Below are 27,426 nucleotides of genomic sequence, written 5' to 3' on the forward strand. Positions count from 1 at the left end.
ACCTGCCTGTGCTCTTCCAGGGCTGCCAGAAAAGCCGCCTCTCAGCCACCCAATCTCACCTATTCCTTTCATTCTGTGCAAATCTTCTCACAAGAGACAGGAGTACTAGTTTCCTCATCAAGAAATGAGTGGTGTCTCCAAATGTCGCCTGCCAAGTATAATAGGTTGAATAGGGTCCCTCCAAAATCAATATTCACCTGGGACCTCAGAGTGTGACTCTTTTTGGAAATAGGGTCTTTACATATGTAATTAGTTAAGGATCTTGAAATGAAATCATACCATATTTACAGTGGGCCCTAAATCCAATGACTGGTGTCTTTATCAGAGAAACAAGGAAATTTGGAACAGAGACACAGAAGAGGCACAAAGAAGCAGCCACATAAAGACAGAGGCAAAGATTGGAGAGATGTAGATTCAAGCCAAGGAATGCCAGAGATGACCAGAAGCCTTGACTTTAAACTTCTAGCTCTATAATTGCCAGAGAATAAATTTGCTTTAAGCCACCCAGTTTGTGGTACTGATATCTTGTTACAGCATCCTTGGGAAACTCATATACAGAGACACAGTCAAACTTAATGTGCCCAAAACTGCCCTTCACATTTTGCCACCTCCCTTTACCTTTTGCTGCCAGGTTTCTAGAATATAATCTGCTTGACTTAAGATGAATATGGTATGGAACAGTAAAAGAACATCAGCTTTAGAATCAGGCTGTGAGTCTAAACTATGACTGGAGTCATTTAGTTGCATGAAGCTTCACTTTCCTTTTCTGTCCAAGGGGAGTAGTACCTTCCCTATTAATAAGATAATTCTAGCATTTAATTCAATGATATATTTATACACCTTGAAATATTTAAAAACATCTGGTATATCTTGATGAAAACTGGAAGGTAGACCCATATGTTAGGGTGATATGACACAAAATGAGACATTTTTTTATCAAACAAAATGCTAATAATTTCCAAGGTAATTAAGCTAATCAGTCTTGGTCATACACTGACATCACCTGGAGATTTTTTTTTTTTTTTTAATTTGAGTCCCACCCTAGACTAGCCTCTGAGGCTGGAAGAGGCATTGGGTTTTTTGTTGTTGTTGTCGGTTGGTTGGTTTTTGTTTTCGTAAAACAAGGCTCTCCTTTGTGCAGGCTTTCCCATTGTTTCCAATTCATAAAGCATGAAATGGAATCAATAGAGTTTATCTAGTAATGTCTCCAATTATTTGCTTCCCTTATGTCACATCATAGGAAATGTAATAAGATAATGAGGGTCCAGACACAGAAAAACCATCATACCCCACACGGTGATCCCTGCTAATATTTTAATAGCACATACACTCAGTGGAAAAGACACTGAGACAGGCTGGGACCTGGGACCCTTTACTGGAGGGCTGCACCTGGACAAATGTCTCCTCAAGCAACAGAATACAAAGAAATTTATTATAAGGGACTTAAAGTAACTGCATGCAGGCACAGTTGAGGTAATTATGAACAATAAGATACAAAAAAGGCACAAACCAACTGTCACTTCTGAGGTGCCAGGACCAAAAACAGGGTACTTCTGTGTGATCCCTGCACACAGCACCAAAGGGGTGGGCAGCCCACTGAAACCACCCCTTGGGCCTAACTCACCAATCCACCCCCCAAAGGGACCAGCTCGCCCAGAGTGAGCAAGGGCACCTGTTTCTTGTTCTCGCTCCCTCGTGAGTCCCAATAAAGCCTTGCCTGAATTTCTCACCTGGCCTCTTATCAATTTCTATTGATTAAAGAGTCCAAGGACCCAGGTCAATAACACCAGCACTGATTATGGCTTTCATCTCCATTACAAATTCCATAGTCAAGGTGGCTGAAAATAAACCTTTCTACTCTTAAGTTTACAGAATAGCTATTTATTATCCCATGGTGTCTACTGTATTTTGTTGTTGATTGTGTGTGTGAGCACATCTGTAGGTTTGTGTATATGTGTGTATATTCCAGTTAGTAGTGCATAGTTTGTTGTTTTCTGTCTATCCCCATTCCTTTTGCTTCTCCTCAGCCTAACCATACAAAAACTTCCAATCACACAGCATTGCAAAGCCCTTTCACATAATCCATATTTTGCTTCCCTGGAAAAGAGGCATTGATTGCCCTCCCATCTTAAGTGTATGTACCATATAAGTTGTTTGTGTAGGCACAGTGCCTCAAAATGCATCCAAAAATAAATATTAATAAAGATAGCTTTGAATCTCAAATATAGAGCAAACCTTCTCAAAGAGAAAAGCTAGCAGCATCCTTGGTAATAGAGTTGCCTGTTGCCATGGGAATGACTCTAGATTCTATGACATTTCCTAGGACCACATGAGCTAAGTGGAAAGGATGCCTTTCAGACACAAATCCCATGTTTATATATTTACCTGGAAAACTCTGGGGAAGGGAAAATTCAAGATGAAGGTATGTATAAGTACTTTGTATGTGGCTCAAGCATTACAAGATTGCTATCTGGAATGTTATTTTTCACAGGTACACAAGCTACAAAAAAACAAAATGAGGGAAAATAACAACAGATCACCTAAATTTTAACACCATTAAATCCTGAGGTATAAATGTGTGGGGTAACAATAGAGTTCTCATTTTCATGCCTCTGACTCTACCCCAAGACAAGGAACACTAAGCTTTGCTGTTCACACCATCAAGGAACCTGTAGGTAAGAGTGTAGCAACACCATTGTCTCATGCACATTTTGTCACCATCTGACTTTCCAATAAGACTCCCAAGGACTTAGCTGACTGGTTCTGCTGCAATAGAAACAGGACCAGGAAGCCCTTCTGACTTGTTATGACTCTGTTCTTTATCATGGAACCCATGTTCGGAAGTCAAGACAAAAGTTGGCCTGCTCAGCAGCCCATGGACACTGTGTGAGAGATCATCACCAAGGTACAGCTTTGTTCCTCATAGGAGTGGGGCACCACTGGCCAACTCCCCTTGGCCAGCCTGCACCTAATAAAGGTTCATCCTTTTCTAAAATGTTGCTCTTTTCCAGATATTATGTAGAAACAAAATTGCCAATCTCCAACCATTTTTGGACCTATAAAAATGGCAGGTTCTTCTAGTCAACCTAATATTGTTATTCTACATGGCTCTACTTAGAATGCAGATATTAAATATTTTAATATAAAAAAATCCTGCACGGTTTTAAAATTTATTTAAATATGTATAGCTGTAACTACATCACATATTCCATGCTGTGTCTCATCTAGCTAAAGGAATTTGTTTCTTAGACATTCCTATATTTCTAGAATAAATTTTGAATGTTTACTATGTGCTAGATGCTGTGCCAAGTACCATGTGTCTTTTCTCACTTAAGATAATAACTCTATTAGGTAGATACAATTGGTGAGTATCTTTCCCTAGGTCTTAAAGCCCAGAAAAGGTGAGACCTGTATTTGACCTTGGGCAGTTAGACTCCACAGCTTAACTGACCAGGGTCCTATGGTGTTGGAGCTGGAAAGGTCCTTGGAGAGCATCTAATCTAGTGCTTTTCCAATTTTTTTTTACAGCAATGGAAGCTTCTTATTAAGTGAAACTTTATGTGGAAGTCCTAGTGATAAAGCAGTGGGAGAAAAGCTGCTTTTGTTGAACTAAGAGAAAGCAGAGGACTCCCTGAGACATCTGACTCCACCAGGAATTTCCACCTTTTTTAAACTACAGACCATTGATGTGTCCAAACTTCAAGGAGCTACCCATCAGCATATTATACCAGCTCCAAGTCTGTACCCTCTCCAGGGAACCTGTGTTACACAAAAATTCTCCCATGTGAATATACACCATCCTGTCAAGCCTTATGTTCTGTTCTCCCTGACCCAATACTTTCAAGATCCAAACCCACATGGGTTCTACTGGTTTCACCAGTATATGCAAGCCAATTTTTTTCAGTGAGTAAACTGTATTCTCCTGGAGAACTTACTTCCCCTCTTATTTTACTTACTGGTCTGGAGGAATGAGACAAGGTGAGGGTGGATCTTCAGAAGAAAAAGCATCTCCTTTCAAGGCATCTTCCTCAGGCCAGGTCTTTGAACAGGCTCCAGGGAAAACAAGGCTGCTTTCCTCCACCCTCCGACAAGGGGAAGAAGTGACTGCTGCAGACCCAGAACTCCGAAGACTCTGGAGGTTCAAGCTTTTATCCATCCAAATGTTCCCATCCCAGGTCTTCCTTATCAGAGTCCTTGTTTTTCAGAAGAAACCTGTCACACCTGTGCACTCAGTCCCCCTTTAGCTCTATCACCTCAGTCCCCCTTTAGCTCTATCACATAAGCATGATTTTCAACATGCTTGAAAATCTTCCCTGTGGCTTCACAAGAAGAGAACCTCTTTAAGTGCTGCCATGAAGGCCCTTTGGATTTGATGCCTCACTCTGAACTGACAGATGGCTGAACTGAGCCTGTTGTTTTCATTCTTGGAGATTTCCGCAGCCGGCGCCCAATCCTTTAAATTATCGATACCCTCATACCACTCAGGTGCTAGAGCAACTACTTTACCTTTCACCTATCCCACTTCCTAACCTACCTCAGGTGAGTCTTTTTTATTGTGATGTTTCACTATGCTACAGATTATCATCAGGAATCACCCACTGACTATCAGCAATAGGTCCTTGTTGCTATTCGACTAGTGAATGATTGCTCCGGAATATCATCCTAAAGGTCTGCTTTCTAAAGCTATTCCTGATATCAAATAACTATTTTGGGTTCCCCCCAAATCAGTGCCTGAGATAAGATTTCTGTATAGTAGTTTATTTAGTTGCTGATTCCAGGGAAGAGAAGTGAATCACCAGGAAGAATGAGAAAGGGGAAATAAATACATATATATGCTATTGATATTGTAACTGTGAACAACAAAGGCTTGATTTCATAGGATCTCCTGAGCAGCACAGAAAGTACCTCCCAAAATTGTCCCCTGGAGGGACTAGAGAGAGAAGCACTTATTCACGAGGTACCCGCATCGTGCACACTGGCCCAGAACATCATTCAGCACCTCCTTGGACTCTGGTAACTGGGTTTCCTAGGATTCCAGATTTGGAACTCTTCTCAGGCTCCATATTCTTCCTGAGTGACCTCCTATTCCCAACATTTCAACTTTATAATTGCGTATTTAATTGTGGCTTTGATTTACATTTCCCCGATGGCTAGTGATATTGAGCATCCTTTCATGTGTTTGTTTGGCCATTTGTATATCTTCTTTGAAAAAATGTCTATTTCAGATCTTTTGCCTGCTTTTTAAATGGGCCACTTATCTTTTTATTGTTGAGTTGTAATAGTTCTTTATATATTGGTTATTTCTCCTCTTTCAACCCCACACTTTCTGCCTGGAACACTCTTAAGTACCAGCCCCACTCACTTCGTCTCATCCCTTGTCTTCACCTGGGCTTCCCTCCTTGTGGGATATCTTCCCAGACTCCCTCTAGATTAGTTTGGGAGGTTCCCATGAGCCCTGTTGGTATCCTGTCCTTCCTCTATCATGACACTTACAAGAAGTCACTTTTATTAAGTATCTACTATGTGCCTATTCCCATTTAATTCTCTCTACAAGCTATTGAAGTGTATACTATTATTCCCATTTTACAGATGTTTAAACTCCATTTTCTATTAAGCAGAGGCACTTGTATATGAGCCCAGTAAATGTAATTCCAGAGCCTGTGTTCTTTGCACTACACTATTTCCTTTTTTTTGTATTAATATACTGTGTCAAGAACATTTATGATGGCTTAACTCAACTGTCTTTCTTCTCCACTGACTATACACTGGATATAGAAGAACTCCAGTTTGCTCACTACTGAATTTTCAGACCTATTCCAATGCCTGCTATATCATAGTTGCTTAATAAATCATTATTGTATTGATGTATTAATTAATGACTCAAATAATCAGATCATGCCCCATTCTGCTTAGAGACTTCTAGTGGCTTTCCATTAAATAAGTCCAAATGATTTTTCAAAATATTGAAATAAGGCAGAACTCTCCCAACCACTTTCTGCCTGACTCTAGCAGTACCCCCTCCACACTTTTCTTTTTCTCACTTAAACTACATGCATTACATTCCAGCAGTACTCAACCGTTTATAACCTTAGACCTCATCAAGCTCTTTTATAGTATAAACCATTTCTTGAAATGTTTACTTCTACAGTTTTTACCTAGAAAACTCTTATCCATTGGAGACCCAATAGCCTTTTCAGAAAAGCTTCTCTGATACACCCCCTCCACACATGTACCCTGGAGTTCATCATTTCCTCTTCCGTGATACTACAGAATTTTGCATATATTTTTATTATTGCATTATCAAACTGTATTATAACCTTATTTACTAATATCTCTGCTTCCTCTACTTGACTGTAAACGCTTTAAGCACATCTTTGCCCATATATATATTTTTTTCTTTTTGAGCAGTAAATGTCTTTTAGTTGATGTTATACTATTGTTTAATGAACAGGATTTTTCAAAATTTCTAAATGGGACATAAAATAATGGTGCACCTTATAATTCATGGTGCCTTAGATCAATGAAATACAGTACCTAGTAGTACAGTATAGCTGGTCAATAATGTGAGTTCAATAACTGTATCTAGTACATAATAATTATTCAATTAATATTTATTGAATATGGTATTGAATTAAGACTTTTGTTTGGTACAAAGATGTGAAAATTTTTCTCTACCAATGAATTATTATCTGTCCTTGCTTTACATGGGAATTTTATTATTCACTCTGTCACACTTTTTGCCCAAGTTATCTGGAAGCCCAGAGCTAATTCTTACAGCCAAGTAAAGTAAATTAACTTGCTAATGTTAGCCATTATTCCAAGGTACCAAGTCTGGAAAAAAGGGAAAGGAGACTATATCATTATGATTAAATAAACATGAAAAACACCAGCTACCCTTGCTATACAAGGGGAAGCCTAATGTACTGAACTCAGATCATAAGAGATCAGTGCTCTTTTCATGGAGATAGGATACATAGTAACAGCAGATGTGTTTGGGAGGAAGATAAATTTTAAAATATAGAATTTGGGGACCTGGAAAAGTATCCCAGAGAAGATTAAAGAACTCCAGAATAAATCCTTTAGTAAAAGTCAAAGATTTTCCTGAAGCAAAGTATACATAATCTTCCTTATGCAGCTTCCTCATGCAGTTAGCTACTTTACTGTTGTGCCAGTTGCCTTATAACATTCATGAAACAGATTTTTACAGGGTGCATCCTATGTGCCAGGCACTGTGCTAGAAGCCAGGAGTATCGTGGTGAATACGACAGATGAGATCCCTGTTCTTATAGTGTTTATATTTTACTTGGAGAAGGCTGATAATAAAAATCAACAACAACAAAAAATCAACAAATAAACACAATGCTCCAAAGAAAACAGGAATGGGATAGAGAATATTTGGAGACACTACTTCAGACTGTGTGGTCAAAGAAGGTCTCTCTGAAAAGATGACATTTGAAATCAGAATCACACACACACACACAAACACACCCCACAGTCACTGGAAGAAAAAATATGGAGTGCAGATGCAAGAACAAGCTTGATGGATGTGAGGTTGGAATACAGTGGCAGAGTGACTGGCAGAAGATAAGGGCAGGGTCTTAGCTCGGGCTGCTATAACAAATACCACAGCCTGGGTGGCTTAAACAACAGTTTATTTCTCACAGTTCTGGATCCTGGGAAGTCCAAGATCAAGGTGCCAACTTATTTGCTTCCTGGTGAAGGCCCTCTTCCTAGTTTGCAGACATCTTCTTGTGTCCTCACATGGTGGAAACGAGAAGCTCTAGTCTCTTTCTCTTCATATAAGGACACCAATCCCATCATGGGGGCTCCAGCCTATCGACCTCATCTAAACCTAATTACCTCCCAAAGACCCACCTCCTAATACATCCCATTGGAGGTTAGGGTTTCAATGTATGAATTCTGAGAGAACGCAAACATGCAGTCCATAACTGGCAGTAATATACAGGGGCCAGTGCTCATAAGCCATGGGGATCATTTCTGGGAGTTTGAGGTTTAAGTGCAATCAGAAGCTGTTTGAGGGTTTAAAGTAGAAGCATGACACAATTATACACATACACACACACACACATATATATACATATGCACATACACACAACTAGATATACACATTTTTTCATTCATTCTGATTACCGTGGGGAAAAAAAACAGACTAAAGCATCTATTTTGGAATTACTTCGAGGGCTTCCGGGAAGATGGCGGAAGAGTAAGACGCACAGATCACCTTCCTCCCCACAGATACACCAGAAATACATCTACACGTGGAACAACTCCTACAGAAAACCTACTGAACACTGGCAGAAGACCTCAGACCTCCCAAAAGGCAAGAAACCCCCCACTTACCTGAGTAGGGCAAAAGAAAAAAAAAACAGAGACAAAAGGATAGGGACGGGACCTGCACCAGTGAGAGGGAGCTGTGAAGGAAGAAAAGTTTCCACACACTAGAAAGCCCCTTCGCAGGCGCAGACTGCGGGTGGCGGAGGGGGGAAGCTTCGGAGCCGTGGAGGAGAGCGCAGCAACAGGGGTGCGGAGGGCAAAGCGGACAGATTCCCGCACAGAGGATGGGTGTCGACCAGAACTCACCAGCTCGAGAGGCTTGTCTGCTCACCCTCCGGGGCGGGCGGTGCTGGGAGCTGAGGCTCGGCTTCGGTTGGAGCGCCAGGAGAGGACTGGGGTTGGCGGCGTGAACACAGCCTGCAGGGGGTTAGTGCGCCACGGCTAGCCGGGAGGGAGTCCGGGGAGAAGTCTGGACACGCCGAAGAGGCAAGAGACTTTTTCTTCCCTCTTTTGTTTCCTGGTGCGCGAGGAGAGGGGATTCAGAGCGCTGCTTAAAGGAGCTCCAGAGACGGGCATGAGCCACGGCTAAAAGCGCGGACCCCAGAGACAGGCATGAGACGCTAAGGCGGTTGCTGCCGCCACGAAGAAGGCTGTGTGCGAGCACAGGTCATTATAAACACCCCCTTTCTGGGTAGGCTGTGCAGCCCGCCACTGCCAGGGGCCCGGGATCCAGGGCCAGATCACCCGGAAGAACGCACGGCGCGTCTCACGCTGGTGCAACGTCACGCCGGCCTCTGCCGCCGCAGGCTCGCCCCGCCCTCCGTGCCCCTCCCTCCCCTCCGACCTGAGCGAGCCAGAGCCTCCGAATCAGCGGCTCCTTTAACCCCTTCCTGTCTGAGCGAAGAACAGACACCCTCCAGCGACCTACACGCAGAGGCTGGGCCAAATCCAAAGCTGAGCCCCTGGGAGCTGTGCGAACAAAGAAGAGAAAGGGAAATCTCTCCCAGCAGCCTCAGAAGCAGTGGATTAAAGCTCCACAATCAACTTGATGTACCCTGCATCTGTGGAATACATGAATAGACAACGAATCATTCCAAATTGAGGAGGTGGACTTAGCAAGATTTATGATTTTTTTCCCCTTTTCCTCTTTTAGTGAGTGTGTATGTGTATGCTTCTGTGTGACATTTTGTCTTTATAGCTTTCCTTCCACCATTTGTCCTAGGGTTCTATCTGTCCGGTTATTTTTGTTTTGTTTTTTTTTATTTTTTTCTTAATAATTATTTTTTATTTTAATAACTTTATTATATTTTATCTTACTTTGTTTTATTTCACTTTTTCTTCTTTCTTTCTTTTTTCCTTCCTTCCCTCCTTCCTTCCTCCCTTCCTCCCTCCCTCCCTCCTTCCTTCCTTCCTTTCTTTCTTCCTTTCTTTCTTTCTTTCTTTCTTTCTTTCTTTCCTTCTTTCTTTCTTTCTTTTTACTTCTACTAACTCTTTCTTTCTACTTTTTCTCCCTTTTATTCTGAGCCATGTGGATGAAAGACTCTTGGTGCTACAGCCAGGAGTCAGTGCTCTGCCTCTGAGTGGGGAGAGCCAACTTCAGGACACTGGTCAACAAGAGACCTCCCAGCTCCACATAATATCAAACAGCAAAAATCTCCCGGAGAGCTCCATCTCAACACCAGCACCCAGCTTCACTCAAGGACCAGCAAGCTACAGTGCTGGACATCCTATGCCAAACAACGCAAGACAGGAACACAACCCCACCCATTAGCAGAGAGGCTGCCTAAAATCATAATAAGTCCACAGGCACCCCAAAACACACCACCACACGTGGACCTGCCCACCAGAAAGACAAGATCCAGCCTCATCCACCAGAACACAGGCACTAGTCCCCTCCACCAGGAAGCCTACACAACCCACTGAACCACCTTTGGCCGCTGGGGACAGACACCAAAAACAATGGGAACTACGAACCTGCAGCCTGCAAAACGGAGACCCCAAACACAGTAAGATAAGCAAAATGAGAAGACAGAAAACCACACAGCAGATGAAGGAGCAAGATAAAAACCCATCAGACCTAACAAATGAAGAGAAAATAGGCAGTCTACCTGAAAAAGAATTCAGAATAATGATAGTAAAGATGATCCAAAATCTTGGAAATAGAATAGACAAAATGCAAGAAACATTTAACAAGGACCTAGAAGAACTAAAGATGAAACAAACAACGATGAACAACACAATAAATGAAATTAAAAATACTCTAGATGGGATCAATAGCAAAATAACTGAGGCAGAAGAACACATAAGTGATCTGGAAGATAAAATAGTGGAAATAACTACTGCAGAGCAGAATAAAGAAAAAAGAATGAAATGAGGACAGTCTCAGAGACCTCTGGGACAACATTAAACACACCAACATTCGAATTATAGGGTTTCCAGAAGAAGAAGAGAAAAAGAAAGGGACTGAGAAAATATTTGAAGAGATTATAGTTGAAAACTTCCCTAATATGGTAAAGGAAATAGTTAATCAAGTCCAGGAAGCACAGAGAGTCCCATACAGGATAAATCCAAGGAGAAATATGCCAAGATACATATTAATCAAACTGTCAAAAATTAAATACAAAGAAAACATATTAAAAGCAGCAAGGGAAAAACAACAAATAACACACAACAGAATCCCCATAAGGTTAACAGCTGATCTTTCAGCAGAAACTCTGCAAGCCAGAAGGGACTGGCAGGACATATTTAAAGTGATGAAGGAGAAAAACCTGCAACCAAGATTACTCTACCCAGCAAGGATCTCATTCAGATTCGATGGAGAAATTAAAACCTTTACAGACAAGCAAAAGCTGAGAGAGTTCAGCACCACCAAACCAGCTTTACAACAACTGCTAAAGGAACTTCTCTAGGCAAGAAACACAAGAGAAGGAAAAGGCCTACAATAACGAACTCAAAACAATCAAGAAAATGGGAATAGGAACATACATAGCGATAATTACCTTAGATGTAAATGGACTAAATGCTCCCACCAAAAGACACAGATTGGCTGAATGGATACAAAAACAAGACCCATATATATGCTGTCTACAAGAAACCCACTTCAAACCTAGAGACACATACAGGCTGAAAGTAAGGGGATGGAAAAAGATATTTCATGCAAATGGAAACCAAAAGAAAGCTGGAGTAGCAATTCTCATATCAGACAAAATAGACCTTAAAATAAAGACTATTAGAAGAGACAAAGAAGGACAGTACATAATGATCAAGGGATCGATCCAAGAAGATATAACAATTGTAAATATTTATGCACCCAACATAGGAGCACCTCAATACATAAGGCAAGTACTAACAGACATAAAAGAGGAAATCGACAATAACACAATCATAGTAGGGGACTTTAACACCTCACTTTCACCAATGGACACATCATCCAAAAAAAATTAATAATAAGGAAACACAAGCTTTAAATGATACATTAAACAAGATGGTCTTAATTGATACTTATAGGACATTCCACCCAAAAACAACAGAATACATTTTCTTCTCAAGTGCTCATGGAACATTCTCCAGGATAGATCATATCTTGGGTCACAAATCAAGCCTTGGTAAGTTTAAGAAAATTGAAGTTGTATCAAGTATCTTTTCCAACCAGAATGCTATGATACTAGATATCAGTTACAGGAAAAAAACTGTAAAAAATACAAACACATAGAGGCTAAAAAATACACTACTTAATAACCAAGAGATCACTAAAGTAATCAAAGAGGAAATCAAAAAATACCTAGAAACAAATGACAATGAAAACAGGATGACCCAAAACCTATGGGATGCAGCAAAAGCAGTTCTAAGAGGGAAGTTTATAGCAGTACAATCCTACCTCAAGAAACATGAAACATCTCAAATAAACAACCTAACCTTACACCTAAAGCAATTAGAGAATAAAGAATAAAAAAACTCCAAGGCTAGCAGAAGGAAAGAAAGCATAAAGGTCAGATCAGAAATAAATGAAAAAGAAATGAAGGTAACAATAGCAAAGATCAACTAAAATTAAAAGCTGGTTCTTTGAGAAGATAAACAAAACTGATAAACCATTAGCCAGACTCATCAAGAAAAAAAGGGAGAAGACTCAAATCAATAGAATTAGAAATGAAAAAGGAGAAGTAACAACTGACACTGCAGAAATACAAAGGATCACGAGAGATTACTATAAGCAACTATATGACACTAAATTGGATAACCTGGAAGAAATGGACATATTCTTTGAAAAGCACCACCTTCCCAGACTGAACCAGGAAGAAATAGAAAATATAAACAGACCAATAACAAGCACTGAAATTGAGACTGTGATTAACAACCTTCCAACAGACAAAAGCCCAGGACCAGATGGCTTCACAGGCAAATTCTATCAAACATTTAGAGAGAGCTAACACTTATCCTTCTCAAACTCTTCCAAAAATAGTAGAGGGAGGAACACTCCCAAACTCATTCTACGAGGCCACCATCACCCTGATACCAAAACCAGACAAAGATGTCACATAGAAAGGCCAATATCATTGATGAACATAGACACAAAAATCCTCAACAAAATACTAGCAAACAGAATCCACCAGCACATTGTAAGGATCATACACCATGATCAAGTGGGGTTTATCGCAGAAATGCAAGGATTCTTCAGTATACGCAAAACAATGTGATACACCATATTAACAAATTGAAAAAGAAAAACCATATGATCATCTCAATAGATGCAGAAAAAGCTTTTGACAAAATTCACACACATTTATGATAAAAGCCCTCAGTAAGTGGGCAGAGATGGAACTTACCTCAACATAATAAAGGTCATATATGACAAACCCACAGCCAACATCATTCTCAATGGTGAAAAACTGAAAACATTTCCACTAAGATCAGGAACAAGACAAGGTTGCCCACTCTCACCACTATTATTCAACATAGTTTTGGAAGTTTTAACCACAGCAATCAGAGAAGAAAAATAAAAGGAATCCAAATTGTAAAAGAAGAAGTAAAGCTGTGACTGTTTGTAGATGACATGATACTATACATAGAGAATCCTAAAGACTCTACCAGAAAACTACTAGAGCTAATCAATGAATTGGGTAAAGTAGCAGGATACAAAAATATTGCAGAGAAATCTCTTGCATTCCTATACACTAATGATAAAAAATCTGAAAGAGAAATTAAGGAAACACTCCCATTTACCATTGCAACAAAAAGAATAAAATACTTGAAATAAACCTATATAAGGAGACAAAAGACCTGTATGCAGAAAACTATAAGACACTGATGAAAGTAATTAAAGATGATACAAACACATGGAAAGATATACCATGTTCTTGGATTGGAAGAATCAACATTGTGAAAATGACTCTACTACCCAAAGCAATCTACAGATTCAATGCAATCCCTATCAAACTACCAATGACATTTTTCACAGAACTAGAACAAAAAATTTCACAATTTGTATAGAAACTCAAAAGCCCCGAATAGCCAAAGCAATCTTGAGAAAGAAAAACGGAGCTGGACGAATCAGGCTCCCTGAATTCAGACTATACTACAAAGCTACAGTAATCAAGACAGTATGGTACTGGCACAAAAACAGAAATATAGGTCAATGGAACAGGATAGAAAGCCCAGAGATAAATGCATGCACATATGGTCACTTTATTTTTGATAAAGGAGGCAAGAATATACAATGGAGAAAAGACAGCCTCTTCAATAAGTGGTGCTGGGAAAACTGGACAGGTACGTGTAAAAGAATGAAATTGTGTATGGTGTTAGAACACTGCCTAACACCATACACAATAATAAACTCAAAATGGATTAAGGACCAAAATGTAAGGCCAGAAACTATCAAAATCTTAGAGGAAAACATAGGCAGAACACTCTATGACATACATCAGAGCAAGATCCTTTTTCACCCACCTCCTAGAGAAATGGAAATAAAAACAAAAATAAACAAATGGGACCTAATGAAACTAAAAAGCTTTTGCACAGCAAAGGAAACCATAAACAAGATGAAAAGACAACCCTCAGAATGGGAGGAAATATTTGCTAATGAAGCAACTGACAAAGGATTAATCTCTAAAATATACAAGCAGCTCATGCATCTCAGTATCAAAAAAACAAACAACCCAATCCAAAACTGGGCGGAAGACCTAAATAGACATTTCACCGAAGAAGATATACAGATTTCCAACAAACACATGAAAGGATGCTCAACAACACTAATCATTAGAGAAATTCAAATCAAAACTACAATGAGGGTCACCTTACACCAGTCAGAATGGCCATCATCAAAAAATCTACAAATAGTAAATGCTGGAGAGTTTGTGGAGAAAAGGGAAGCCTCTTGCACTGTTGGTGGGAATGTAAATTGATACAGCCACTATGGAGAACAGTATGGAGGTTCGTTTAAAAACTAAAAATAGAACTACCATATGACCCAGCAATCCCACTACTGGGCATATACCCTGAGAAAACCATAATTCCAAAAGAGTCATGTACCACAATGTTATTTGCAGCACTATTTACAATAACCAGGACATGGAAGCAACCTAAGTGTCCATTGACAGATGAATGGATAAAGAAGATGTGGCACATATATACAATGGAATATTACTCAACCATAAAACGAAACGAAATTGAGTTATTTATAGTGAGGTGGATGGACTTAGAGAGTGTCATACCGAGTGAAGTCAGAAAGAGAAAAATAAATACCATATGCTAACACACATATATGGAACCTAAAAAAAAAAAGTTCTGAAGAATCTAGGGGCAGGACAGGAATAAAGACACAGATGTGTAGAGAATGAACTTGATGACACAGGGAGTGGGAAGGGTAAGCTGGGACAAAGTGAGAGAGTTGCATGGACTTATATATACAACCAAATATAAAATAGATAGCTAGAGGGAAGCAGCCACATAGCACAGGGAGATCAGCTCAGTGCTTTGTGACCACCTAGAGGCTCCGGACGCGCAGGCCCAGCGACCATGGCTCACGGGCCCAGCCACTCCTCGGTACGTGGGATCCTCCCGGACTGGGGCACGAACCCGCGTCCCCTGCATCGGCAAGCAGACTCTCAACCACTGCGCCACCAGGGAAGCCCTATTCCACTATTTACTGGTGCTTTGTTCAGTATATAAATTCTCTATTTTATGTTTCTTTTTATAATAACCATTTTACTAGTAATTTACATACCATAAAATTCATTCTTTTAAACTGCACAGTAGTTTTTGGTACATTCACAAAGTTGTGCAACCATCACCACTATCTAATTCCAGAATATTTTCATCACCCCAAAAAGAAACTTCATGTCCACTAGCGGTCATTCCCCATTCCACCCAGCCCCAGACCCTGCCAACCACTAGTGTACTTTCTGTCTCCATGGCTTTGCCAATTATGGACCTTTCACATAAATGGAATCATACAGTAGTTGGCCTTTATATCCGGCTTCCTTTACTTAGCATTAACGTTTTCAAGAATCATTTATGTTGTAGCATTTATCAGTATTTCATTTGTTTTTATTGTTGAATAATCCATTGTATGGAGGTACTATTCTTTTTTATCCTTTCATCAGTTGATGGACATTTGGATTGTTTCCACTTTTTGGGCATTATGAATAATGCTGCTATGAACATTTGTGTACAAGTTTTTGTGTGAACATATGTTTTTATTTCTCTTGGGTGTATACCTAGGAATAGAATTGCTGGTCTGTGGTAACTATGTTTAAACTTCTGATTAAATGCTGGGCTGTTTTCCAAAGCAGCTGCACCATTTTACATTTCCACCAGCAGTGTATGATGGTTCTAACTTCTCTTCGTCCTCGCTAAAACTTGTTATTATCTGCCTCTTCTATTATAGCTATCCTAGTGGATATAAACTGGTATCCCACTGTGGTTTTTTATTTAAATTTTCCTGACGTTAATGATGCTAAGCATCTTTGTCTATCTTCTTTGAAAAAAATGTCTATTCAGATCCTTTGTCCATTTTTAAAATTGGGTTGTCTTTTTATTATGTTGTAGTAGTTCCTTTTATATTCTGATTCCAGCCTTTATCAGATATGTAATTTGCAAACATTCTGTGGATTGTCTTTTCACTTTATTGATGGTGTCCTTTTAAGTACAGAAGTTTTCATTTTGATGAAGTCTAATCTTATTTCTTCTTTTGTCCTTTTCTTTTTTTTTGGTGTCACACCTAAAATTCATGACCTTAACCCAAGATCACAAAATTTACTCCTATATTTTTCCTAAGGGTATTATAGTTTTATCTCTATATAAATGGCAAAACTTACATTTAATTTTAATTCCCCAATAAAATCTACCAATATCTAGAGCATGCATCATAACTAATGATGAAATATTGGAAACTTTCCCCTGAGATTGGGAATGGATTGGGAATGAGAAAGAACGTTCACTAACATTACTTCTATTGAATATTGTACTGAAGGTTTTAGCCAGTTCAACAAAGCAAGAAAAGCAAATAAAATACATAAATAAAATGTATAAGGATCAGAAACAAACAAAAAAAAAGCCCTCATTATGTGCAAATGACATGATTATGTACCTATAAAATCCAAAATGATACAGAGGTAATTAGAATTAACAAGTGAGTTTAGCAAGTTTACTTTATACATGGCCATCACAACACAATCTATAGCATTTTCTATATACCAAAAATAAGCAATTTGGAAATTTAAATTTTAAAATGTTACTATTTCTAACAGCAAGAGAAACATCAAATACCTAGGAATAAATCTAATAATGAAAGATGTGCAAAACCTTTAAACAGAAATCTATAAAATTGTATTAAGAGAAATTTAAAAAGGTCTTAAAAATGGAGACACATACCACATGAATGGATTGGAACAATTAATAGTGTAATTTATCAGAACTCCCCAAAATGATACATACTTTAAATGTAATACCAATCAAAATTCCAGGAGGTGCCTGAGGGAGATTGACAAGCTGATGCTACAATCCATATGAAAAATAAAAGAGCCAAAAATAACCAAGAAAATTCTGAAGAAGAAGAGGAGTGGGAGCCCACATTCTCTGATATCAAAACATTATAGGAAGGACGAGGGGAAGATGGTGGAAAAGTAAGACGCGGAGATCAACTTCCTCCCCACAGATACACCAGAAATACATCTACACATGGAACAACTCCTACAGAACACCTACTGAACGCTGGCAGAAGACCTCAGACCTCCCAAAAGGCAAGAAACCCACCCCACGTACCTGGGTAGGGCAAAAGAAAAAAGAATAGAGACAAAAGGATAGGGATGGGACCCGCACCAGTGGGAGGGAGCTGTGAAGGAGGAAAGGTGTCCACACACTAGGAAGCCCCACCGCGGGCGTAGACTGCGGGTGGCGGAGGGGGAAACCTTCGGAGCTGCGGAGGAGAGCATGGCAACAGGGGTACAGAGGGCAAAGCGGAGAGATTTCCGCACAGAGGATCGGTGCCAACTGACACTCACCAGCTTGAGAGGCTTGTCTGCTCACCCGCCAGGATGCGCAGGATTGGGAGCTGAGGCCCGGGCTTCGGTCAGAGTGCAGGGAGAGGACTGGGGTCGGTGGCATGAACACAGTCTACAGGGGGTTAGCGCACCACGGCTAGCCGGGAGGGCGTCCGGGGAAAAGTCTGGACCTGCCGAAGTGGCAAGAGATTTCTTCTTCCCTCTTTGTTTCCTGGTGCGCGAGGAGAGGGGATTCAGAGCGCTGCTTAAAGGAGCTCCAGAGATGGGTGCGAGCCGTGGCTTTCAGCGCGAACCCCAGAGACTGGCATCAGACGCTAAGGCTGTTGCTGCCATCACCAAGAAGCCTGTGTGCGAGCACAGGTCACTATGCACACCCCCCTTCCAGGTAGCCTGTGCAGCCCACCACTGCCAGGGTCCCGGGATCCAGGGACAACTTCCCCAGGAGAACGCACGGCGCGCCACAGGCTGGTGCAACGTCATGCCGGCCTCTGCCACTGCAGGCTCGCCCCGCACTCCATACCTCTCCTTCCTCCCGGCCTGAGTGAGCCAGAGTCCCCAAAGCACCTGCTCCTTCAACCCCGTCCTGTCTAAGCGAAGAACAGACGCCCTCTGGCGACCTACATGCAGAGGCTGGGCCAAATCCAAAGCTGAGCCCCGGGAGCTGCGAGAACAAAGAAGAGAAAGGGAAATCTCCCCCAGCAGCCTCAGAAGCAGCGGATTAAAGCTCCACGATCAACTTGATGTACCCTGCATCTGTGGAATACATGAATAGACAACAAATCATCCAAAATTGAGGAGGTGGACTTTGAGAGCAAGATTTATTTTTTCCCCTTTTCCTCTTTTTGTGAGTGTGTATGTTTCTCTGTGAGATTTTGTCTGTATAGCTTCACTTCCACCATTTGTCATAGGGTTCTATCGGTCCGTTTTTTTTCTTTAAAAATAATTATTTTTTCTTAATTATTATTTTTTATTTTAATATTTTATCTTATTTTATTTTATCTTCTTTCTTTCTTTCTCTTCCTTTCTTCCTTCCTTTCTTTCTTTTCTTCCCTTCCTTCCGTCCTTCCGTCTTTCTTTCTTTCTTCCTTCCTTCCTTCCTTCCTTCCTTCCATTCTTTCTTTCTTTATTTATTTCTTTGTTTCGTTCTTTCTTTCTTCTCCCTTTTATTCTGAGCCGTGTGGATGAAAGGTTCTTGGTGCTGAAGCCAGGAGTCACTGCTGTGCCTCTGAGGTGGGAGAGCCAATTCCAGGACACTGGTCCACAAGAGACCTCCCAGCTCCACATAATATCAAACAGCAAAATTCTCCCAGAGATCTCCATCTCAACACCAGCACCCAGCTTTACTCAATGACCAGCAAGCTACAGTGCTGGACACCTTATGCCAAACAACTAGCAAGACAGGAACACAACCCCACCCATTAGCAGAGAGGCTGCCTAAAATCATAATAAGTCCACAGGCACCCCAAAACACACCACCACACGTGGACCTGCCCACCAGAAAGACAAGATCCAGCCTCATCCACCAGAACACAGGCACTAGTCCCCTCCACCAGGAAGCCTACACAACCCACTGAACCACCTTTGGCCACTGGGGACAGACACCAAAAACAATGGGAACTACGAACCTGCAGCCTGCAAAACGGAGACCCCAAACACAGTAAGATAAGCAAAATGAGAAGACAGAAAAACACACAGCAGATGAAGGAGCAAGATAAAAACCCATCAGACCTAACAAATGAAGAGGAAATAGGCAGTCTACCTGAAAAAGAACTCAGAATAATGGTAGTAAAGATGATCCAAAATCTTGCAAATAGAATAGACAAAATGCAAAGAACATTTAACAAGGACCTAGAAGAACTAAAGATGAAACAAACAACGATGAACAACACAATAAATGAAATTAAAAATACTCTAGATGGGATCAGTAGCAGAATAACTGAGGCAGAAGAACGGATAAGTGATCTGGAAGATAAAATAGTGGAAATAACTACTGCAGAGCAGAATAAAGAAAAAAGAATTAAAAGAATGGAGGACAGTCTCAGAGACCTCTGGGACAACATTAAACGCACCAATATTCGAATTATAGGGTTTCCAGAAGAAGAAGAGAAAAAGAAAGGGACTGAGAAAATATTTGAAGAGATTATAGTTGAAAACTTCCCTAATATGGTAAAGTTAATCAAGTCCAGGAAGCACAGAGAGTCCCATACAGGATAAATCCAAGGAGAAATGTGCCAAGACATATTAATCAAACGGTCAAAAATTAAATACAAAGAAAACATATTAAAAGCAGCAAGGGAAAAACAACAAATAACACACAAGGGAATCCTCATAAGGTTAACAGCTGATCTTTCAGCAGAAACTCTGCAAGCCAGAAGGGACTGGCAGGACATATTTAAAGTGATGAAGGAGAAAAACCTGCAACCAAGATTACTCTACCCAGCAAGGATCTCATTCAGATTTGATGGAGAAATTAAAATCTTTACAGACAAGCAAAAGCTGAGAGAGTTCAGCACCACCAAACCAGCTTTACAACAAATGCTACAGGAACTTTTCTAGGCAAGAAACACAACAAAGGAAAAGATCTACAATAACGAACCCAAAACAATTAAGAAAATGGGAATAAGAACATACATATCGATAATTACCTTAGATGTAAATGGACTAAATGCTCCCACCAAAAGACACAGACTGGCTAAATGGATACAAAAACAAGACCCATATATATGCTGTCTACAAGAAACCCACTTCAGACCTAGAGACACATACAGACTGAAAGTAAGGGGATTGAAAAAGATATTCCATACAAATGGAAACCAAAAGAAAGCTGGAGTAGCAATTCTCATATCAGACAAAATAGACTTTAAAATAAAGACTATTAGAAGAGACAAAGAAGGACACTACATAATGATCAAGGGATTGATCCAAGAAGAAGATATAACAATTGTAAATATTTATGCACCCAACATAGGAGCACCTCAATACATAAGGCAAATAGTAACAGACATAAGAGGGGAAATCGACAGTAACACATTCATTCCAAGGGACTTTAACACCCCACTTTCACTAATGGACAGATCATTCAAAATGAAAATAAATAAGGAAACACAAGCTTTAAATGATACATTTAACAAGATGGTCTTAATTGATATTTATAGGCCATTCCACCCAAAAACAACAGAATACACATTTTTCTCAAGTGCTCATGGAACAATCTCCAGGATAGATCATATCTTGGGTCACAAATCAAGCCTTGGTAAATTTAAGAAAATTGAAATTGTATCAAGTATCTTTTCCGACCACAACACTATGAGACTACATATCAATTACAGGAAAAGATCTGTAAAAAATACAAACACATGGAGGCTAAACAATACACTACTTAATAACGAAGTGATCACTGAAGAAATCAAAGAGGAAATAAAAAAAATACCTAGAAACAAATGACAATGGAGACACAATGACCCAAAACCTATGGGATGCAGCAAAAGCAGTTCTAAGAGGGAAGTTTATAGCAATACAATCCTACCTTAAGAAACAGGAAACATCTCGAATAAACAACCTAACCTTGCACCTAAAGCAATTAGAGAAAGAAGAACAAGAAAACCCCAAAGTTTGCAGAAGGAAAGAAATCATAAGAATCAAACCAGAAATAAATGAAAAAGAAATGAAGGAAACGATAACAAAGATCAATAAAACTAAATGCTGGTTCTTTGAGAAGATAAACAAAATTGATAAACCATTATCCAGACTCATCAAGAAAAAAAGGGAGAAGACTCAAATCAATAGAATTAGAAATGAAAAAGGAGAAGTAACAACTGACACTGCAGAAATACAAAGGATCACGAGAGATTACTACAAGCAACTCTATGCCAATAAAATGGACAACCTGGAAGAAATGGACAAACTCTTAGAAATGCACAACCTGCCAAGACTGAATCAGGAAGAAATAGAAAATATGGTCACACCAATCACAAGCACTGAAATTGAAACTGTGATTAAAAATCTTCCAACAAATAAAAGCCCAGGACCAGATGGCTTCACAGGCGAATTCTATCAAACACTTAGAGAAGAGCTAACACCTATCCTTCTCAAACTTTTCCAAAATATAGCAGAGGGAGGAACACTCCCAAACTCATTCTACGAGGCCACCATCACCCTGATACCAAAACCAGACAAAGATGTCACAAAGAAAGAAAACTACAGGCCAATATCACTGATGAACATAGATGGAAAAATCCTCAACAAAATACTAGCAAACAGAATCCAACAGCACATTAAAAGGATCATACACCATGATCAAGTGGGGTTTATTCCAGGAATGCAAGGATTCTTCAATATATGCAAAGCAATCAACGTGATACACCATATTAACCAATTGAAGGAGAAAAACCATATGATCATCTCAATAGATGCAGAGAAAACTTTTGACAAAATTCAACACCCATTTATGATAAAATCCTTGCAGAAAGTAGGCATAGAGGGAACTTTCCTCAACATAATCAAGGTCATATATGACAAACCCACAGCCAACATCGTCCTCAATGGTGAAAAACTGAAAGCATTTCCACTAAGATCAGGAACAAGACAAGGTTGCCCACTCTCACCACTATTATTCAACATAGTTTTGGAAGTTTTATCCATAGCAATCAGAGAAGAAAAGGAATCCAAATCGGAAAAGAAGAAGTAAAGCTGTGACTGTGTGCAGATGACATGATACTATACATAGATAATTCTAAAGATGCTACCAGAAAACTACTAGAGCTTATCAATGAATTTGGTAAAGTAGCAGGATAAAAAATTAATGCTCAGAAATCTCTGGCATTCCTATACACTAATGATGAAAAATCTGAAAGAGAAATCAAGAAAACACTCCCATTTACCATTGCAACAAAAAGAATAAAATATCTAGGAATAAACCTACCTAAGGAGACAAAAGACCTGTATGCAGAAAATTATAAGACACTGATGAAAGAAATTAAAGATGATACAAATAGATGGAGAGATATACCATGTTCTTGGATTGGAAGAATCAACATGGTGAAAATAACTATACTACTCAAAGCAATCTACAGATTCAATGCAATCTCTATCAAACTACCAATGACATTTTTCACAGAACTAGAACAAAAATTTCACAATTTGTATGGAAACACAAAAGATCCCGAATAGCCAAAGCAATCTTGAGAATGAAAAACGGAGCTGGAGGAATCAGGCTCCCTGACTGCAGACTATACTACAAAGCTACAGTAATCAAGACAGTATGGTACTGGCACAAAAACAGAAATACAGATCAATGGAACAGGTTAGAAAGCCCAGAGATAAACCCACACACATATGGTCACCTTATCTTTGATAAAGGAGGCAGGAATGTACAGTGAAGAAAGGACAGCCTCTTTAATAAGTGGTGCTGGGAAATCTGGACAGGTACATGTAAAAGTATGAGATTAGAACACTCCCTAACACCATACACAAAAATAAGCTCCAAATGGATTAAAGACCTAAATGTAAGGCCAGAAACTATCAAACTCTTAGAGGAAAAGATAGGCAGAACACTCTATGACATACATCAGAGCAAGATCCTTTTTGACCCACCTCCTAAAGAAATGGGAATAAAAACAAAAATAAACAAATAGGACCTAATAAAACTTAAAAGCTTTTGCACAGCTAATGGAACCATAAACAAGACCAAAAGACAACCCTCATAATGGGAGAAAATATTTGCAAATGAAGCAACTGACAAAGGATTAATCTCCAAAATTTACAAGTAGCTCATGCAGCTCAATAACAAAAAAAAAAACAACCCATCCAAAAATGGGCAGAAGACCTAAATAGACATTTCTCCAAAGAAGATATACAGACTGCCAACAAACACATGAAAGAATGCTCAACATCATTAATCATTAGAGAAATGCAAATCAAAACTACAATGAGATATCATCTCACACTGGTCATAATGGCCATCATCAAAAAATCTACAAACAATAAATGCTGGAGAGGGTGTGGAGAAAAGGGAACGTCTTGCACTGCTGGTGGGAATGTGAATTGGTACAGCCACTATGGAGAACAGTATGGAGGTTCCTTAAAAAACTACAAATGGAACTACCATATGACCCAGCAATCTCACTACTGTGCATATACCCTGAGAAAACCATAATTCAAAAAGAGTCATGTACCACAATGTTCATTGCAGCTCTATTTACAATAGCCAGGAGATGGAAACAACCTAAGTGTCCATCATCGGATGAATGGATAAAGAAGATGTGGCACATATGTACAATGGAACATTACTCAGCCATAAAAAGAAACAAAATCGAGTTATTTGTAGTGAGGTGGATGGACCCAGAGTCTGGCATACAGAGCGAAGTTAAGTCAGAAGGAGAAAGACAAATACCATATGCTAACACATATATATATAGAATCTAAGAAAAAAAATGTCATGAAGAATCTAGGGGTAAGACGTGAATAAAGACACAGACCTACTAGAGAATGGACTTGAGGATATGGGGAGGGGTAAGGGTAAGTTGTGACAAAGTGAGAGAGTGACATGGACATATATACACTACCAAACATAAAATAGCTAGTGGGAAGCAGCCGCATAGCACAGGGAGATCTGCTCGGTGCTTTGTGACCACCTAGTGGAGTGGGATAGGGAGCGTGGGAGGGAGGGAGACGCAAGAGGGAAGAGATATGGGAACATATGTATATGTATAACTGACTTTGTTATAAAGCAGAAACTAACACACCATTGTAAAGCAATTATACTCCAATAAAGATGTAAAAAAATAATAATAATTATAAAACTATAGCAATGAAGACAGTACAGTAATATTGCCAGGACAGACATAGACCAATGGAACTGAATAGAGATTCCATAAAGAGACACACACTCATACATGGGTGCTTCATTTTTCACAAGGGTGGCACTGTAGAGTCTTGGACAATGGACAGTCTTTACAATAAATGGACTGGGCTAACTGATTATCCATGCTGGGAAAAGATGGAATTGGGACTACACCTTATGCTATACACAAAAATCAATTTTAGGGGACTTGTAAAGTTAAATGTGAAAAGTAAAAAAAAAGCTACTAGCAGGTAATATAAGAGAATATCTTCATGAACATCCAGGGCAAAGATGTCTTAACACTAACCATAAAGGGAAAAAAAAATAACTTGGACTAAATTAGGGATCTATACATCAAAAGACATTAGCAACACACATGACAAACACAGCGTTAAGATTCTTAAGTAAATGCCCCTTAAAAATAAATAATAAAAGATAAAAATTTACCACCCCACCCAAAAATGATCAGAAAACAAAGGCAATCTCTATGAGATTATTTATAGTCAATGAACATACTAACATGTGTTCAATCTCACTAGAGAATAAAGATAAAGAGAAATAAGAAATTTAACCTAGTTGATTGGCAAAGATGAAAATAAAAAAAAAATTAAATTTAGTATTAGCCAAGATTTCAGAACTTTCATGAACTTATGGTAGGAAATTAAATTGGACAAGTTTTCCAGAGACTATATGGCAATGTATCACAGAATTACTAAAAAATATATCTATTCTTTGACCAATTATTCCACTTCTAGAAATTCATCCTAAAGACTTTGGGATATGGAAGTTTTGCAAAAGTGGATTTTCATCACTGCAATGCTTATATAACAAGAAGTTAGGAAATATAAGTCTAGCAATAGGAGATGGGTTAAATATGTCATGATAATCCATATAGAAAGACACTATGTCAAAATTATAAATAATGATTTGGATCAAGGATAACCACCTAAGATGTCCACAGGGGCAAGATGTAACATAAATGAGTAAAGAGGCTCTTTGGCAAACTGGATAGCACATGCGCCTTTTGAAGAGGGCAACTCAAATCAATTGATGCCAAGTAAGAAGTGGGGGAGGGTCTAGTGTTTTCAGTATACCTAATATTTTATTTATTTATTTATTTATTTTTTGCTGTACGCGGGCCTCTCACTGCTGTGGCCTCTCCCATTGCGGAGCACAGGCTCCAGACGCGCAGGCTCAGTGGCCATGGCTCACAGGCCCAGCCGCTCCGCGGCATGTGGGATCTTCCCAGACCGGGGCACGAACCCACATCCCCTGCATCAGCAGTTGGACTCTCAACCACTGCGCCACCAGGGAAGCCCTATACCTAATATTTTAAAAGAAGTAGAAAATTGAAGTTTTTATGTGAAATCTCCTCATGTTTAAAAGTTGTCTATTGTTTAGAATTTTTTGAAAAAATTCAGTGACCAAATAAAATATGTCATTTATGGACTAGATTCAATTCAAAGGCTGAGAGCTCCAGTGTACATATATATATTATTGACATAAAAAGATCTCCACGATGTATTGTTTTTATTGTTGTAAAAAGCCTGTTACAAAGCAGTTTATATAATATGATCTCATTTTTTGTTAAAAATGAAAGCACATTTATATGTATAAAGAAATGCTAAACAGGGTCTAAGAGGTATAAATCTAAATGTAATAGTGGGATATTTTTATTTTTTATATATTTTTCTATTTTTGCATTTTTATATTGATCATTAATATTTTATTATAAAAAATAGGATGAAGTTTTTTTATTTGTGGTTGTAAAGGAAAGAGTTAATAATTTAGTTTAAAGTTTTGAGAATTAAATTAAAAATCAAAATCATTGAATAAATACTCTTGCACAAAATTTGGACAGACCAGAATTCAAAATCAGTTCTTCCACTTAGTATTTCAGTGGCCTTTGGCTTTCTCACCTACAAAATATCAGTGATAATACCTACCATCACCGCCTCAAATTCCCTGGGTAATGTAAAAATTAATAAAAATAGACTGAATATCTACCACTCTGCCTTCCTAGCATCACCAAAAGCTAAGTGGAGAGAAGGGGGCTTTTTCTAGAGAAGTTCAAGTTTGGAAAAAAACCAGACACTTGTAGAATATAATAATGAAAAAAGGTTGTATGTTTGTTTTTGCTATTCCATCAGGAGGTAAGACCTCTTCCCTGGCAACTTCTCTACTCTCAGAATCTAAAGCTCCTCTCTGCCCCACACCTCAATCCCTACCTACGAAGGATACCCAGCGCAGTGGAGCAGAGAGTGGCTGACACCAGAAGCAGCATTAGATGAGGTGGAATCATATCATGTTCTCAAGAATATTTGGGTACTAGAGCCTAAGTGTGCGTGGAGCCCCAGGACAAATGGAATAAACTAGAGAAGCCACTCTCAAGGATTGGATTTGACCCTCAAGTAAAGACATGAATGAATATTCTTTGAAAGTTTGCCACCCTTTAGCTTCTCTTCCCACCTCTCTGTAAAGACATGAATTTCTCCACATGGTACTCAGGGAGGTGAAGAGGTCCACAGGTGAAACCAACCAACTGGCTAATGCAAGGAGGGTTTTGTTTCTGTCTATATCACCTCGTTTTCATCATAAGGGTCTTAGATATCTGCATTCCACTATTCCTTCCACTGTGAAGGGTAAGTATAATGGAGGGTAAAGACATTTTTTCAGGCTATTGTAGTACCACTGGAAACCTACCTTCAAATGAGCTCATGTGTCTTCCCAAGCGCCCAGTTTTAAACCTAGGGAGAAATATCATCATATCTGGTCCATGGAAATATCATACCC

General features: G+C 39.3%; 1 protein-coding gene across 1 annotated transcript in view; it reads right to left on the reverse strand.

Moving 5' to 3' along the window:
- Nucleotides 1-27,426, reverse strand: part of PLCL1 (phospholipase C like 1 (inactive)) — a 934,919-nt gene that overhangs the window by 548,029 nt on the left and 359,464 nt on the right. The gene's annotated exons all lie outside the window — the stretch shown is intronic.

The sequence above is a fragment of the Globicephala melas genome, chromosome 7 (assembly GCF_963455315.2).
Source record: "Globicephala melas chromosome 7, mGloMel1.2, whole genome shotgun sequence".
Classification (NCBI taxonomy): Eukaryota; Metazoa; Chordata; class Mammalia; order Artiodactyla; family Delphinidae; genus Globicephala; species Globicephala melas.